This window comes from Onychostoma macrolepis, chromosome 15 (assembly GCF_012432095.1).
Source record: "Onychostoma macrolepis isolate SWU-2019 chromosome 15, ASM1243209v1, whole genome shotgun sequence".
In the NCBI taxonomy this organism is placed as follows: Eukaryota; Metazoa; Chordata; class Actinopteri; order Cypriniformes; family Cyprinidae; genus Onychostoma; species Onychostoma macrolepis.
Genome location: NC_081169.1, coordinates 4,877,035 through 4,894,298, shown reverse-complemented (window position 1 = coordinate 4,894,298; position 17,264 = coordinate 4,877,035). Strand labels below are relative to the sequence as shown.

General features: G+C 34.2%; 1 protein-coding gene across 2 annotated transcripts in view; it reads right to left on the bottom strand.

The window, feature by feature from the left end:
• Positions 1–17,264, bottom strand: part of pgm2l1 (phosphoglucomutase 2-like 1) — a 135,597-nt gene that overhangs the window by 95,375 nt on the left and 22,958 nt on the right. The gene's annotated exons all lie outside the window — the stretch shown is intronic.

The window sequence follows — 17,264 nt, the reverse complement described above, 5'->3', positions numbered from 1 at the left end:
TTGCATTCACTTGAATAGTAGTATGCATACAGTAGTAGTGTTAAAAAAAATGCTGTCTCCTTACCTTATGCTTTTGTAGCATATGTAGCAAAGTTCAAAATCCCATAGGTTTATATAGCCCATCTTTTGCATATTTTCAACAATTATTAACAGAATATACAACAATAAAACTGAAGTTTATTGTTTGTTAAGAAATTAAAATGGTATGACTCATATGAAATGACTGAATTACCCATGTCTGGAAACACTGATGACAGGCAGAGGTGTAAAGTCCAGGGGTCAGAAAGTAAAAGTCCTGCCATGTGTTTATTCCACCCATGAACTCAGCAGCTGATTTCACCAGAGGAGGAACCAAGTCATTCCTTTCAAGTCACAAACGAGTCTCGAGTCAAATCCCAAGTCCTCAAAGAGTTAAAGTTAATGAGACAATTAAGAGACTAATTAAATGATGATTGTGCATTAGTGATGGACACCTTCTGTTATTGAGAATTACAGAGGATCAGATGTTGATGTTTTATTGGTTAAAATGATGCCACCCTCATGGAGATCAGTGTTTGCTTTAGTTGGACTCTTGGCCCTTTTAATAATTAAAGTGGTTTGCTTTTGAGCAATTGGAATATTGCTTCCCAACAAACATTTGTGCTTTTAAGTCACTTGAATGAATATCATGAAGATGTCTCTCTTTAGTTTCTTGACTGACATTCACTTATTACAAAACTGCAAAAGAGTCCTATTAAACAAATGTCACTGTAATGCTTAAATAATGGAAAAAGGAAGAACTATACCACCCAGGCTTTTAGACATGAACACTTATCATACGATCCTCAACAATTGTGACAGTAAAAACTCCCATCATGCACTGTAGCATGAATAATTATTATGGTGTTACCCAGCATGCATTGCAGCAAGAAGCAGTTTGTTGATTGTCACCATTGTTGAGATTCCTATGCTGGTTCTTGATGTCTGTGTGTGTCTAAATAGTACTGGAGTTCAAATATTTATATGCATTACATAGGTTTAAAATTCATTTAATATAACTATTAGAGCAACACTTTCATTGTATTTTGTAGTTTCACAGAGTCCGGTATTGAAAAAAAAAAAAAAGCTGTTTTGGATGTAAACAGGTTAGCGCTTAACGATAATCCCATCATATGAAAACAGCTAATAGCTGCTCACTGCACAGCACATGCATTGCTGCAGACACAAGAAGTCAAGGGTAAAGCAACTAAAGCCCAACTAAAGCAAACAATGATCTCCATGATGGTGGCATCATTTTAACCAATAAAACATCAACATTTGATCCTCTGTGATTCTCAATAACAGCAGGTGTCCATCACTAATGCACAATCGTCATTTAATTAGTCACTTAATTATCTCATTAACTTTAACTCTTTGAGGACTTGGGATTTGACCCTAGACTCATTTGTGACTTGAAAGAAATAGGCTTGTTTGAGATGAGCAAAATCAGCGCAGAACCGATCACTGGTGATCACTGCGAGGTGCATGCCGGTTAGAAAAGTGTCCGAGTTACGTCCGCCTTGCTCTGATGTCATGCTGACGTGTGCCAAAAATCTCTCGCGACGGCGAGGCAGCTGTGTCAGATTAAGCAGTCGCGCGCAGTTGCTCTCCACTGACTGCGCTGATCAAAAGCATGATGGGAAACGGCTGACTGACGACACAGCTTAACGCTCATTGGTTCAGACAACTGTGATGCTGCATTCTCTTCTAAAATTATTTATTTTTTTAATCTGATTTCATGCTATTATGTATTTAAATTGTGCATGAATATTCCCAAACACTATGACAGTGCGATCTGTGTGAGATATGTGATTGTTGTCATATTTTCTATAAAAATCTAAAATACATATTTGAATTAAAATACAAATGGATGATAAATACGCCTTTCGTATGGAATTAAATAGCAAGCACTTTGAGTGTCTTGTTCATCATATTTATGTTCATATAAAAGCAACAGAACTGAAATTATATCATGTTTATTAGCAGCACAGCATATGAGTGAGAATAACACGATATCTGCCTTTGATCTCGTAGTACCTGTTCCACTTCGAGAGGGCAGAACTGTCCGGCTTGACTGCACTTATTTAACTCCTCCGCTCACTGCAGCCGCCTACTCTCGCCTACATTTCAGGCGAGGCGCATCTCAGACAAGCCTAATGACTTGGTTCCTCCTCTGGTGAAATCAGCTGCTGTATTCATGGGTGGAACAAAAATATGGCAGGACTTTTACTTTCTGACCCCTGGACTTTACACCGCTGATGACAGGTCACTGATTCAAGAGCCCAACTAAAACAGACACTGATCGCTAACATAGTTACTTCAAATGAAACAATAAATCAACATCCAAACCTTAGTTAATTCTCAAAAAGATCTTCTGTAGATGTCTGACAGAAATAAAGTCAGTCTGGTTATTAATAAGTGGAGCTGGTGATGCTGTTTGTGGGGTTGTTTAATCAGATCTTGAGATTTAATGTATTTTATTTCAGTTGATTTCATCTAAGCATGTGACTAAAGTCAGTTGTTCTTGTGTTTCTCTTTCTGTCAGTGATTCTGTTTGTTAACAGCAGGTGTTCATCACTAATGCTCAATCAGCACTTAATTAATCACTTAATTACTGGATTAAAATCACTCCATATGGCTGAAGAGCAGCAAAATTCAGGTGAAACATTAGCAAGTGGTTGCAACTGAGACCTCAGAGTAGTAATCTTATCACAGAAAACCCTTGAGAAAACTTCACATAATGACACTGGGGGATTTGAAATCATATTTACAAGAGGATTTAACAGAATTTATAACAGAAAATAAGGCTTTAGAGCTATGATGATTCTTTGCAATTAAATTAGAAAAATACTTAGACTTAGCAGATGTCACTGCTTTCTGAAAAAAGTAGCAAAACAGTCTTTAAGCATTTCATATGAAATTTGTCCTTTTTCCATTTTCGTTCAGCTCTTCTACAAGCTTGCCTCAGAGAGCAGATGTTATCATTGAGCCATGGTTCAGTTTTAGGTTTATATTTCTTAGGTTTAAGAGGAGCAGTACCCAGACAGCAACATAGTTTTGAACCAGATCCAGCCCACATCTGGCCCGTGTGAAATCCATGTGGGCCGGATCTGGGCCAACACTGCTTGCTGTCTCTGAACAGATTCAAAACCTCTGAACAGGCAGTATTAAGCAGACTAAGATGCTGTTCAGCATCCAAGTCAAGCAAAAATGACACCAGGGACAGAGACAAGCACACCTTGTTAAAGGTGTTTGAGAAGTCATCACAAAAGTGGGAAAAAAATGAACAAGTCAGTTTTACAATAGGAGTAATGCTTGAACTTAACTGAGAGAAAGGCAACGTAAATAATACAGGCATATGATCTGAGAGCAAAGTATCAAAAACCTGAGCATCAGTAATAGAAAAACCATGAGAAAAAAACAAGTCAAAAGTACACTCAAAAAAATGATTCAGTCTAAATTGACATTTTATGTAATTCAATTGCATAACAATTTTCCATCCATTTAAATTACATAGTTTTAACATAAACAAATCAATAAACTTAATGTGATTCATATGCATCAGTCAAACGTGAATGAAACAGGTAAGATTTACAGGTCCTGGTCATATAATTAGAATATCATCAAAAAGTTGATTTATTTCACTAATTCCATTCAAAAAGTGAAACTTGTATATTATATTCATTCATTACACACAGACTGATATATTTCAAATGTTTATTTCTTTTAATTTTGATGATTAGAGCTTACAGCTCATGAAAGTCAAAAATCAGTATCTCAAAACATTAGAATATTTACATTTGACTTTCAATAAATGACCATCCTTACAGTATAAATTCTGGGTATCTCTTGTTTTTTTGAAACCACAATAATGGGGAAGACTGCTGACTTGGCAATGATCCAGAAGACGAACATTGACACCCTCCACAAAGAAGGTAAGTCACAGAAGGTCATTACTGAAAGGTGTGGCTGTTTACAGAGTGCTGTATCAAAGCATATTAAATGCAAAGTTGACTGGAAGGAAGAATTTGGGTAGGAAAAGGTGCACAAGCAACAGGGATGACCGCAAGCTTGAGAATACAGTCAAGCAAAGCCGATTCAAACACTTGTGAGAGCTTCACAAGGAGAGAACTGAAGCTGGAGTCAGTGCATCAAGAGTCACCACGCTCAGACGCCTTCAGAAAAGGGCTACCAAGCCACTTCTGAACCAGAGACAACGTCAGAAGCATCTTACCTGGGCTGTGGAGAAAAGAACTGGACTGTTGTTCAGTGGTCCAAAGTCCTCTTTTCAGATGAAAGTAAATTTTACATTTCATTTGGAAATCAAGGTCCCAGAGTCTGGAGGAAGAGTGAGAGGCACAGAATCCATGTTGCTTGAAGTCCAGTGTGAAGTTTCCACAGTCAGTGATGATTTGGGCTGCCATGTCATCTGCTGATGTTGGTCCACTGTGTTTTCTGAAGTCCACAGTCAACGCAGCCATCTACCAGGAAATTTTAGAGCACTTCATGCTTCCTTCTGTTGACAAGCTTTATGGAGATGCTGATTTCATTTTCCAGCAGGACTTGGCACCTGCCCACACTGCCAAAGGTACCAAAAGCTGGTTCAATGACCATAGTGTTACTGTGCTTGATTGGCCAGCAAACTCGCCTGACCTGAACCCCATAGAGAATCTATGGGGTATTGTCAAGAGGAAGATGAGAGACACCAGACCCAACAATGCAGATGAGCTGAAGGCCACTATCAGAGCAACCTGGGCTCTCATAACACCTGAGCAGTGCCACAGACTGATCGACTCCATGCCATGCTGCATTGCTGCAGTAATTCAGGCAAAAGGAGCCCCAACTAAGTATTGAGTGCTGTACATGCTCATACTTTTCATTTTCATACTTTTCAGTTGGCCAAGATTTCTAAAATCCTTTTTGTATTGGTCTTAAGTAATATTCTAATATTTTGAGATACTGATTTTTGACTTTCATGAGCTGTAAGCTCTAATCATCAAAATTAAAAGAAATAAACATTTGAAATATATCAGTCTGTGTGTAATGAATGAATATAATATACAAGTTTCACTTTTTGAATGGAATTAGTGAAATAAATCAACTTTTTGATGATATTCTAATTATATGACCAGCACCTGTATGTAATAATTCACAGCAACATCCCCACACTGCTCAGTGTTCATGTTTCCACACTACAGAGTGTTAAAGTAGCATTGAAGCTGTGTTGAAGTTAAGAAGATAATTATGTGATGATTGACCATTAATGATGAGCAGCTGCTATTAACAAGCAGAATCACTGAAGGAAAGAGAAACACAAGAACTACAACTTACTTCAGCCACAGCCGAAGGTGAAATCAACTGAAATAAAAGAAGACATTAAATATCTCAAGATCTGATTAAACAGCTTCACAAACAGCATCAGATTGACCAGATTGACTTTATTTCTGTCAGACTTCTAGAGAAGCTCTTATTGAGAATTAACAGAGGTTTAGATGCTTTATTGTTTTGTTTGAAATCACCATCAAAGAGACCAGTGCTTCCTTTTGTTGGGCTCTTGACCCTTGACATTTTGGTGTTAATATTACGGTGGTTGCTTTAATTGTGTGATCATTTAAAACACACTTAGCTTAACCAGCGAAGCCAAGTGAAAAAGAGTTGTGGTTAGATCTTGTCACTGGTCACTGACCTTATTTCAAGTCCAATTTCTGATTATATAGACATTATACTGTTTTAGATTTTTTCGTAGCTTCATATCTTGCAGTATTGTAAATATCAGATAATTTGAATAATTTACAAATCACCTTGTGCACATAAAGTTTTCATCTGTAGCAATACAAAGATCACAGACATCAAGAATCAGTGTATGAATCTCAACAATGGTGACAGTCAAGAAAATATTCAGATAAAACTCTGAACATCACAAAACAAGCTACTAAAAGTCACAACTATAACAGCATACGTAAAATAAAATAGTAAGAATAAAAGAAAATAATCAGACAATTCAGCTGCGTTGTTTATTCATGCTGCAATGCATGCTGGGATACATGGGAGAGTCTTGTACTATACTGGTACCCAGCATGCATTGCAACATGAAGCATTTTGTTGACTGTCACCATTGTTGAGATTCATACGCTGATTCTTGATGTCTGTGATCTTTGCATTGTTACAGATGAAAACTTTTTGAGCACAAAGTGATTTGTAAATTATTTAAATTATCTGATTTTACAAGACTACTACATCTAAAGCAGTACTACATCCATACAATCAGATGTTGATCGGTGAAATGAGATAAATGAGATCGGTGGATCATTTGCCCACAACTTTTTTTTTTTTTTTTTCTTAGCTTTGCTGGCTAAACGAAGTGTGTTCTATATAAACACACAATTAAAGCAACCAGTGTAATATTAACACCAACATGTCAAGGGTCAAGAGCCCAGAGCCCAACAAAAGGAAACACTGGTCTCTTTGATGGTGATTTCAAACAAAAAAATAAAGCATCTAAACCTCTGTTAATTCTCAATAAGAGCTTCTCTAGAAGTCTGACAGAAATAAAGTCAATCTGGTCAGTCTGATGCTGTTTAATCAGATCTTGAGAGATTTAATGTTTTCTTTTTTTTCAGTTGATTTCATCTTCAGCTGTGGCTGAAGTCAGTTGTAGTTCTTGTGTTTCTCATTCCTTCGGTGATTCTTCTTGATAACAGCAGGTGTTCATCATTAATGATCAATCATCACATAATTATCTCCTTAACTCCAGCACTGCTTCAATTCTACTTGAACACTCTGTAGTGTGGAAACACATGAACACTGGAACAATTTAGACCAAATCATTTTTTTGAGTGTATATTAAAATCACCTAGCAGAAGAATATGGTTATACTTTGTTATGCAACCACCCATAAAAGCAGTAAATTCATTTATAAAGTCTTTAACTAGGTGAGGGGGCCGATATACCAGCACTAACAAAACAGGATAATTCCATTCCAGTCGCAACAACTGTACTTCAAAGCTACTGTAAACAGCAGACGGAACAGAATGACAGTGGATACTAAAACTGTTTTTTAAAGTTATCGCTAGACCGCCCCCGCGGCCTGAAGAGTGGGGCAAATTAAAAAATGTGCAGCCATCACTGTAAAAAGTGATCCACTATATTTACTCAATAAAATTGAGTGATACACTATATTTATTCAATAAAATTGTGTCAACAGTTTACAAGCAATATTATTAATTAAATTCAACACATAAAAATTAATTAGAATTAATCAAATGAGATGATTACATATTAACCATTCAAAATGAGTAAACTAGCATAAAAAAAATTAAGTAAAATTTAAACAAAAATATTGATTTCACTGGTCCAAAAAAAAAAAAAAAAACCCTCTATGCTAATGAATAGTATGTATGCCAGGCCAGTAGTTGACGAATAAGAAACACTGTGCAAAAATGTAATACGCATGTTTTTGTTGTTCACATGGACATGATACAGATATTGTGTTCAAAAGCTTGTGTTTCCAGGCCCCAAAAACAGTTATTGAAGACACCTGATGTTAACAAACAGAATCACTGAAGGAGAAAATCTGAATTTTTAGGTTACCATTACCATTGGGCTCTTGACCCTTGATTCTTTAACATTAGATTTAGTTTGACTGCTGTTACAGAGTTAAACAACGGTTAGACAAGCCAAATGAAAAGATGGTCTGGTGGTGTTGATTATTTATTGTCATCATCATTTGACCTGAATCTCTGAACTCTTTTAGAGCTTAATCTCTGAATTAGATTTACTTTGATTACAGCAGTCCTGTAATTCTACAGTATAAGATCTGAAATTTTCAGTATAATCCAAATGGTTTCTTAAAAATTGTTCTGATCCAAAAACATATTACGTTTTTGTGCAGTGTTTCTTGATCGCCAACTACTGGCTTGACATGCATAACATAGTATCATTAGCATAGTTTTTTTTTGTCCAATGAAACCAATATTTTTGTTTAAATTTTACTTAATTTTTTTGTGCTATTTTACTCATTTTGAATGGTTAATTTGTAATCATCTCATATGATTAATTCTAATTAATTTTATGTGTTGAATTTAATTAATAATATTGCTTGTAATCTGTTGACACAATTTTATTGAGTAAATATAGTGTATCACTCAATTTTATTGAGTAAATATAGTGTATCACTCAATTTTATTGAGTAAATATAGTGGATCACTTTTTACAGTGTGTAGACTCACGCATGCTTTGTACTATAAAAGGATGTACTTTGTACTATAAAAAAGGATATTTTATATCTGAGAAACTAATTATTATTTTGAGTATTTTGAGCTGAAACTTCACAGAGGGGCATAATAGGTGACCTTTAAATCTCTTTTCCAGACTGTCTTAGATTAGTAGAATGACTGTCAATAAACCAGTAAAGTAATTTTCAGTTTGGTTTTACTTTCCTTTTGACTTTTTATCGCACTATTATTTCATATATCAGACTTTACATAATTATTGCACTATGCCTATCAAATGATAATATGCACATGATATGATTTGCTGTAAGGTCCACCCAAGTGGCCCAGTGAAGGTATCCAATGATGGCTAAAGGTTTCCTTTGTGTTTTGTTTTTTCAGTGCGCAAAGTAATTTAATTTAAATTAAATCTTAATCTGACTCCATTTCATTATGACCTTGAATTTAGATTGAAATGCAAATTGGTTGTTTGTGTATTTCTAAATATTATTTTTCTGACTTCTGAAATACTATCGTAGCAAACTTCTATTTTCTGATTGTACTCGTTCAACCGGATTCTCCAAATTAATGAAATAAACTGTTTTTTTTAGGGTTTTTTTACAGTAGCATTCAAGTGAGACAATACAAAAATTGAATGAAGTAATGAAAATGTCAAATTATAAAGCACTACACTGTAAACCCTTGCTGTAGAAAAATGCCCAGATTCTGACAGCAAAATACAATTTTTTTATATAAAAACATTAAACAGTAATATTGTGTAGAAAACAATGCCCTCTGGGTAATATTTGACATTTTCGAGAAAGCAGCCTACAGGAATATACTGTGAATTAACAGAGCTCAAAGTTGACATTCAGAGGCTGTTTACAAAATCACACTCTATACCCTCATTCACTATTCCCTACATTTGTTTACTTGACTAAGTGAAAGGAAGTGAGTGAATTTAGACACCCAATGATAACGAGCAGAATCACTGAAGGACAGAGAAACAAGCAGAAACACAAAAAAACAACTGACTTCCAGCTTCAGCATTTTTTATTTTCACACAGAGTATGAAACCAGTTTAGTTTTATTGAATATTATAACAGTTTTATTGAAAATAATAAAGTTTGTAGTTAACATTATGGAGGTCAGTGTTTGCTTTAGTTGTGCCCTTGAACCTTGACACTTACCATGAGACATTTTCTGTCTGCTATAACTGTGTGTTGTAGCATTTGGACCAATCAGACACACAATTTTGCATTTGATTTAACAAATCAATTAGTTATTAGATTAACAAATAATCACAGACCCCTCACCCAATACACATACTCAGTGCCAGTGGGTCTGTCAATGACTTCAGGCCCCTGGTTCCATAGCAACCCATCAGATAACACTAGTTTTATTGCTCAAAGGAATGCAAATGCAGAGCAACTCTTACTACTTTTTTTCCTATAGGAAAGACATTATGCCATAAAAATGGACTCTTCTCTAATTAATTCATAGAAAAACCTTTCTTTGGATGAACACACATATCATTCAGGTCATTGTGTATATTATTACTGCTCTTGTATATGTTTTTGTGTATTGTATACTGTTTTATGTATGCTTATGATAGATCACTTGTTAATATCACTTTAACTCATACCATGTCTGGTCTCTATCAATTCGTCTTCGGATGATCTAATTGAGAGTGAATATTACATGTTGATTCCTATGCAACATATTAGTGTCCTAAGAATCTTTAATAGTTTGTATATCAACTTCCAATCCAACCCCTTTGCAAATTACCATGCTCTCAGACAAAGGATCATAAAACCCCCCAGTATTTCCAAACTCCTGCTTGGGATTCAGCTTTTCTCATTGGTCAAGCCCATCCTGAGAGGCGTGACTCTTCGCAGACCTTAAAGGGCTCACGCACAGTTCCGCCTTCTCTCTCTTCTCTGCAAAAGCTCTTCTGCCAAATCTCCGGATTGCTGCCCCCATGTGGAGAGCCTGAGCCAGTACCGGCGTTCCCGGTGGGCTCCAACATATCTCATTCTGCGGTTTTGTTAGATCCTAAAAGGATGTGAGCTAGAACTCTTCTGGACCCTTAAGTTTTGTGCCAGGCCTTGCGGCCTTGATTTTCCATCCAACCAGAGCTCCTCGGACCTCAGATGATCTCTTTCTTAGTTTTTTTTTTTTTCATTTTCTTCCTGGGAAGGAACTCCCAATCACCACCAAGCCAGAATAACATCTTTTGGAATTCATCACTCTTCAACCCGGAAGAACGTGATCGCGAGTCCAAAACCTTGAAACCATCAAGACTTTTCATCCGCTACTGCATTCCGGACACTCGCCAACAACCAAGGAAGTGCAAGTATGGTACATCTAACTAAACTAAACAGAGGTTTAGTATAAGCTATAGACCCCGTTATAAACGGCGTTGATGGTTTTACTCAGGTGGTTAACTGACTCTTTCCATAACTGCATTCTGTTTTCCCTAATGGCTTCATTCATCCATTTTAGCTCCCCTTTTGTATATACGTGTGAGTGTATGTTTGTTTGTTTGTTTAGATTAGTTATGTGTGTTAGCGTTAATAAAAGTTGTGTGCACAAATTACATGAGTTTCTGGTTCTGCCTTGCAAATTAATGTCCCTTTATGATTTTTGATCCTTACTACATGCTCTAATGCATTAATACTTATGAAAGTATTTTCTGTGGCCACGAAAATATCCTTTCTTAGAGTTAATAGGAATTTACACTAAATGTTCGCTGGACGAACAGATCAGTTAATGGCAATTTAATTCTGCTACAGTTATTACTGTCAGCCGATATAAATAATTGTAATTAATCATAATTCATTGTAATTATTTATATACAATTCCCTTTTAAGCTAATTTGCTACAGTGTTCAAAAAGCACATTTGTTACGGCAAGAAAAAATGGATCAGATAATTTTGGTTATTTTATGATGATGCCATAATCATAGTGGACTCATCTGAATCTCTGATCTTATTCAGTTTAATCTTTAAAAGGGTCCTATTATGCTTTTTCACTTGAATTTTAGTCAGTGTGTAGTGTGTATGTTTGGGCATAAAAAGATCTACAAAGTTACAAATCTCAAAGTCCACTCCAAACGGAGATATTTCGTTTAAAAAAAAAAAAAATGTTGGATGTCATTTTCATTTCATCTTGCATGTAATGTCTGATAAAGCACCGTTTGTGAGTGCAGCTCTGCTTTGTGTACAGCGTTTTCGAGGAAAACTCGATCTCTTCCACTCCGACAGCGGCTCCTGCTGGTAGAGAATTCATTTGCATATATATGCCACCCCAAATAGTGTAACTCTGTGGGACTATGCTATAAGTAAATTCAACTGTATAACAGTTTCACTGCAATTCATCACTGTAAAAAATGTACTGTAGAATTTACAGGATGTTACTGGCAAAAAAGTTGCCAATGAAATCTTGTAAAAATGATGTTAATTGCTGTAAAATGAATTACAGTATAATACTGCAAAGCAAATTGCAGTTAATTGCTGTATGTGAAATACAGTAATTTGTAGTATTTTTTTACAGTAACACTGAATTAAACTTGTAGTTTATATTACAGCAATATTTTGTAATCTCACTAAAGTACAGTATTTACCTGGCAACAAAAGTTGCCAATAAAATCCTGTAAATACCCCTAAATCCAAGATGATGTTGTAATAATTTAACAATGAAAATGCTGCAAAGAATAAGTTTAACAGTAAACTGTAAAATACTGATTTAAATGAATTATCATGAGAACTATCTTAATACATTTACAAATGAATAAATACCAAGTCAAAGATGTTGCAAATAAATATTTATTAAAACTGGCAGAAAGACATTGCAAGGCTTTTACTGCTAAAAATAAAAATGCCAGTCTTTCAACAGTTAAAATCTTATCATAAAAATAACATAGTATCACAAAATAACTACAAATAACTGTTATATCACAACAAATAAGCCATATTCTGAGTAGAAAATTTACTTTATATAAAAAAATTAAGGTCAATCAACAGAATTTGTATAATTTTGATTAAGGATTCAAATAAAATGCTGGAATCAGCATTATACCACAAATTATGTTGTTTGAGCTTATGTTATATTACATTTAGAATATTCCTGCAAAAGACAATTTAATAAATACATACTGAAAGTCCATCAACTTTCTGAGATAAGCACACACGAGGGTTGTCCCTCTTCTCTGAGACCTTTCCACTTGTTTTGCCTCTGTATATCAGTCTTGTATCCAGTGAGTGTTGTGATTCCAACAAAACATCTGCACATAAAAACAAGTAGAATTTTTAGAATAAAGTACAGTATTGAATGAAACTACACTGTAAAAAAAAATCGTAATTTTATGGAAAATAACTGATTTTTTTTCAGGTTATTTTCTTTTATTTTGAATTGCAGTCAAAACTCTGTAAAATTATCTCTGAATTAACTACTTGGCTGTTATTTCAAGGATTATGACATTAATGACAAATTACAATAATTCACGTTTTTAATACAGAAAATCTACTGTATTTTTATACAGTACATTTTCAGTTTTCTTAAATTACAAACAAATGTATGTAAAATTACAAAAATAATCTGTAATTAATAAAATAACAAAACCGTTAGATGATAAAATGGTCAAATGACTGGCAGCAACAGCTGCCGAACAAAAAATTAAAGTAAAACATCCTTATTTAAATAATCTGACAAACACTGTTATTTTACAGGTATTTCCTGAATTTTTATGATCAAACACCTTCACTGAAAAACAAAAGACAAAAAACGGTCAAATGACTGGCAGCACAGGGTGCCAAACTAAAACCTTAAAATTAAAGTAAAATCTCCTTATTTAAACAAGCTGACAACACTGTTAATTTACAGGCATTTCATAAATTATTACAATCAAACACCTTCACTGTAAAATTAACTAATTAATTAATTAAACGTCACATGACTGGCAGCAAGAACATTAAACACTAACAGATCTCTCTATCTCAGCATCTTCACTTATTACAAACCAGTCTGACTTTATTTATTTCATACAAAACTTCTTATTGAGAATTAACAGAGGTTTAGATGTCAATGTTTTATTGAAAATAATAAAGTTTGAAATCACCATTGTGGAGATAAGCGTTTGCTTTAGTTCACTTTATAATATCAGCTTTTCTTTGGCTGTTAAGACTTTGCTAGTGAAAAATTACTAGCGAAAACTCTGATCATGTAAACCTGGCTTCTTATTGGTGATGAGTTAATCATCATATAGTAGCCTGATCACATCATGAGTATTGTCTCAGAGCATGTTAACATTTAATGTTTTTTATTTGTCTTTTTTTATACAGCGTTCCTGTGATATGACAGTCAGAGATTCATTTTTTTATCATTATTTAGAAAGCATCTTGTATGGAAGCTTTTTGATTCACAGGAACATCAAGAATCAGCACATGAATCTCAACAATGGTGGCAATCAACAAAAAGCTTGTTTTGTGACGATCAGAGCTGATCTGAATATTTTGTAGATTGTTACCATTGTTGCGGTTCATATGCAGATTCTTGATGTATGTGACTCTACGAGCTCTCATCTAAATAATTTCTTCAAAATACCTTACAAACCTTCAAAATATCAAAGCAGGGTCACATTTCGAGCAATAAAACTGTAACACTACAACAAAACCAGGTTAATAAGTTTAACATGTTCAGACATTTCTGGTGAGGCTAGTGAGTTAGGCTACTATACGATGACAAAACCATCATCAGTACGTAAACCACTTCATCTGATCAGAATTTTGCTGTAATAAATGTGCTTCAGAAACACACAGTTACAGCAGCCAGAGAGAAAAACATTGTTTAAAAAGTGAAGAGTCAGAAGCCCAACTAAAGCAAACGTTTATCTCCACAATGGTGACTTCAAACTTGTTTAATTTCAATAAAACATCAACATCTAAACCTCTGTTAATTCTCAATAAGAAGTTTTGTATGAAAGAAATAAAGTCAGACTGGTTTGTAATAAGTGAAGATGCTGAGATCTAGAGAGATCTGTTAGTGTTTAATGTTCTTTGGGGATTTAAAAGGTTTCTGTTGTCTGTGTTTTGTGGGTCACCATTGTGCTGAAGAGTAGAGTGTGTGTTTCAGTCCAGGAGAAGACCAAGAAATAAGATATTATATTGAATGTAGCTTTATTTAAAAGCAGTAACTGTGGAGTTGTTGATGTAGTGATAGTTATTAGATTTTGCACGTATGCTGTTGTTAGATGATGGTTAACTGCAGAAAAAAGTTTCACAATTATGATCCAGACAATACCTGTAAAGTAAAAAAAAAAAAATAGGATTTTGTGCCTTGTTTTTACAGTTATTTTTTGGCAGCTGTTTTTCATTGACCGTTTTTAAAAAAAAACTTTCTTTAACCGTTATTTCCATTAATGGTAAACGTTTGGCACCCTGTGCTGCCAAGCATTTCACTGTTTTTTTACATTAAATTTTTTTACAGTGTAGCTCAATAAAATAAATGTAAAAATGCCACTTATACAATACAATCAGCATTTACCAGAACTTAAACTAAATAAGTAAGCTTTTTCACAAATGAAATTACTCAAGTAAAACATGTTACCTTTGAAATTAATTCAAGTGTGCAAAAGACGCCTGCTCCCGGGACGCCAGACTGAAGTTGTAATAAGACTGCAAATCCAGACACAAAGTTGAGGTATGAATTCACAACCATATGACCCTCGAATAGGCCTAGTCAAAAGCCACTGGGTACACCTGAAATGAATAAATATAAGCAATAATGTAACTTACAATACAGTATTTCAATATAAAATGTAATCTAAAATACAAGTTTATCAAATGATTTACAACAGAATTAATACATTACCTAATATGATCAGCTTCAGAGAGTCTTGAAGCATCAAACATTTCTCCACATCAGCTGCTATTCTTTGCACCTACAAGAAATAATGAAAATTATCTTGTGATTTCCAAAAAAAATAAAAAAATTCATTTACATAAAAGACCAAAATGAACACCCAAAAGGCATATATTTTAAAATAAACTCTTACATTTGATTAATAAATTCAATTATAATATTACATTGTAGAACTGTACCACCAATCAAATTAAATAATTTATAATGCTAAATTACAACTGTGTTATGACATTAATGTTTTACATTAATTTTTGAAATTACAAATAAGACATGTTGTAAAATGCAATACTAAACCGCCATTAGGTGGCAGCAAATAATTTAATGAGTGAGTCAATTGAGTCATTCATTGTACCGATATGTTCAGAATGCTGAATCATTCAGTAAAAACACAGCTGAGTTTTGCTTTGATCTTCGTTTGGAACTATTTTCGTTGGTGAAATAGAACAACAGTCAATATTGTGTCTGAAAAGTAATTAACTTAATGTTAACTAATTGTTTATTGAACTACGTAACATTTGCCATCGTGATAATCAGCAACAGATCACTTATGCTACTTAATAATATCATGTGTTATAAATAAACTCAACAGTTCAAACATTTACCTCATGTTTTTTCCGTGAGTTTATGTGTGCCGTTCAAGTTTTAATCAGGCTAACTTGTCCAATCGGGAGATGTATTTCCCAAAATAAATTGCCCCAGACAAGCTTTAATATCGAGTACAACTACAGTGGCAATATACACAATTTCTCATTTACATGTAGTTTCTAATTATAGTAAGATGTCACGTCAGTATGGGACAGTTGAAAACATACAAACAAATGAAATTTCACATATTTTGCTGTTCGTCAGTTATTTAGACAGATAGAAGTTAACGTTACTATGACAATCGTTCACACTAGGCATTACGTTAAAAGTTGGGTAAACACTACTTTAAATGCTCTCATTAAGAAAATTAAACTGCCAAAATGAGAAAAATGCAGCATTTAGCCTAACTATAATATGATAGCAATTTCCATTTTACTGCACATACCAAGGCCGCTTGTCTAAATGTATGAAAGCAGGCTATTGTGACATGATATCACTTATACATTAACTTAAATAAATATACAAGGATATATTTCTTAAGTAAAATTAAGTAAATTTACCAGGAATTATGAATAAAGCTTCTAATCTTCAATCGTTCTGGCACTGCTCCAGTCGGCTGGATTTCAGATTTGAACGATGCGCGCGTAATCCCATAATGCCACACTACAGTAAAGTAGTGTAAAAAGCAGGAGCTACAGTGATAACACCTGTTTCTTGTAAATTAATTACAGTTGACATGGAAATATACAGTTAACAACTGTAAAACCTTATTTGACCCATAATGCATTGCGAATTACAGTCACATCTTGTAAAATGTTTAAACAGTAAAATTCTGTAAAATTTTGCTGTAGAAACTACAGCAATTTTTTACAGTGATGTTATAATGTTAGAATTAAAGAACGATAAACATAATACATATTACCATTGCACTTATCTGTACATAGTAAACGCAGTTATTTTCAAGCTGTTGTTGACATCTTATCTAAAACGTGATTTAGCCAAAAAAACAACAACAATAACGTTACCACTTTAATATGTCTTGCAATATCCGTGCGTGCAAAGGTTCTGTGCGATCCTCAATATTCTCGGGGTCTGAACTGATATGACAATATTGATGAACTTGCTGTTTTGGTAAGGGGTGAGTCAGTACTGAAACACGTCTAAGTTGTTCGCCAATCACAACACATTCCTTTTTCAGAAGGCAGGCCTTCATCAAACCCAGAACTAATTGAGCCATTTGTACTTGGCTGAGGAGAGAGATACTGTAATAATGTAAATTATGTGAACATAATAGGACCCCCTTCAATTACTCACGTGTTTTATTTGCTTTACATTTATTGATTGTAGTAGTTGAATAACTGAAACTCTACAGTATGCGATTGAAAAATACTTTACTATTAAACAATATTTAAGAATTTTAAAAGCTTCTCGAAGTTCTCGAAGTCCTGCATCATTTAAACACTCACAGACATCAACAATCAGCATAAGAATCTCAACAATGGAGAAGTTTCACCAGCATGCACTGCAATT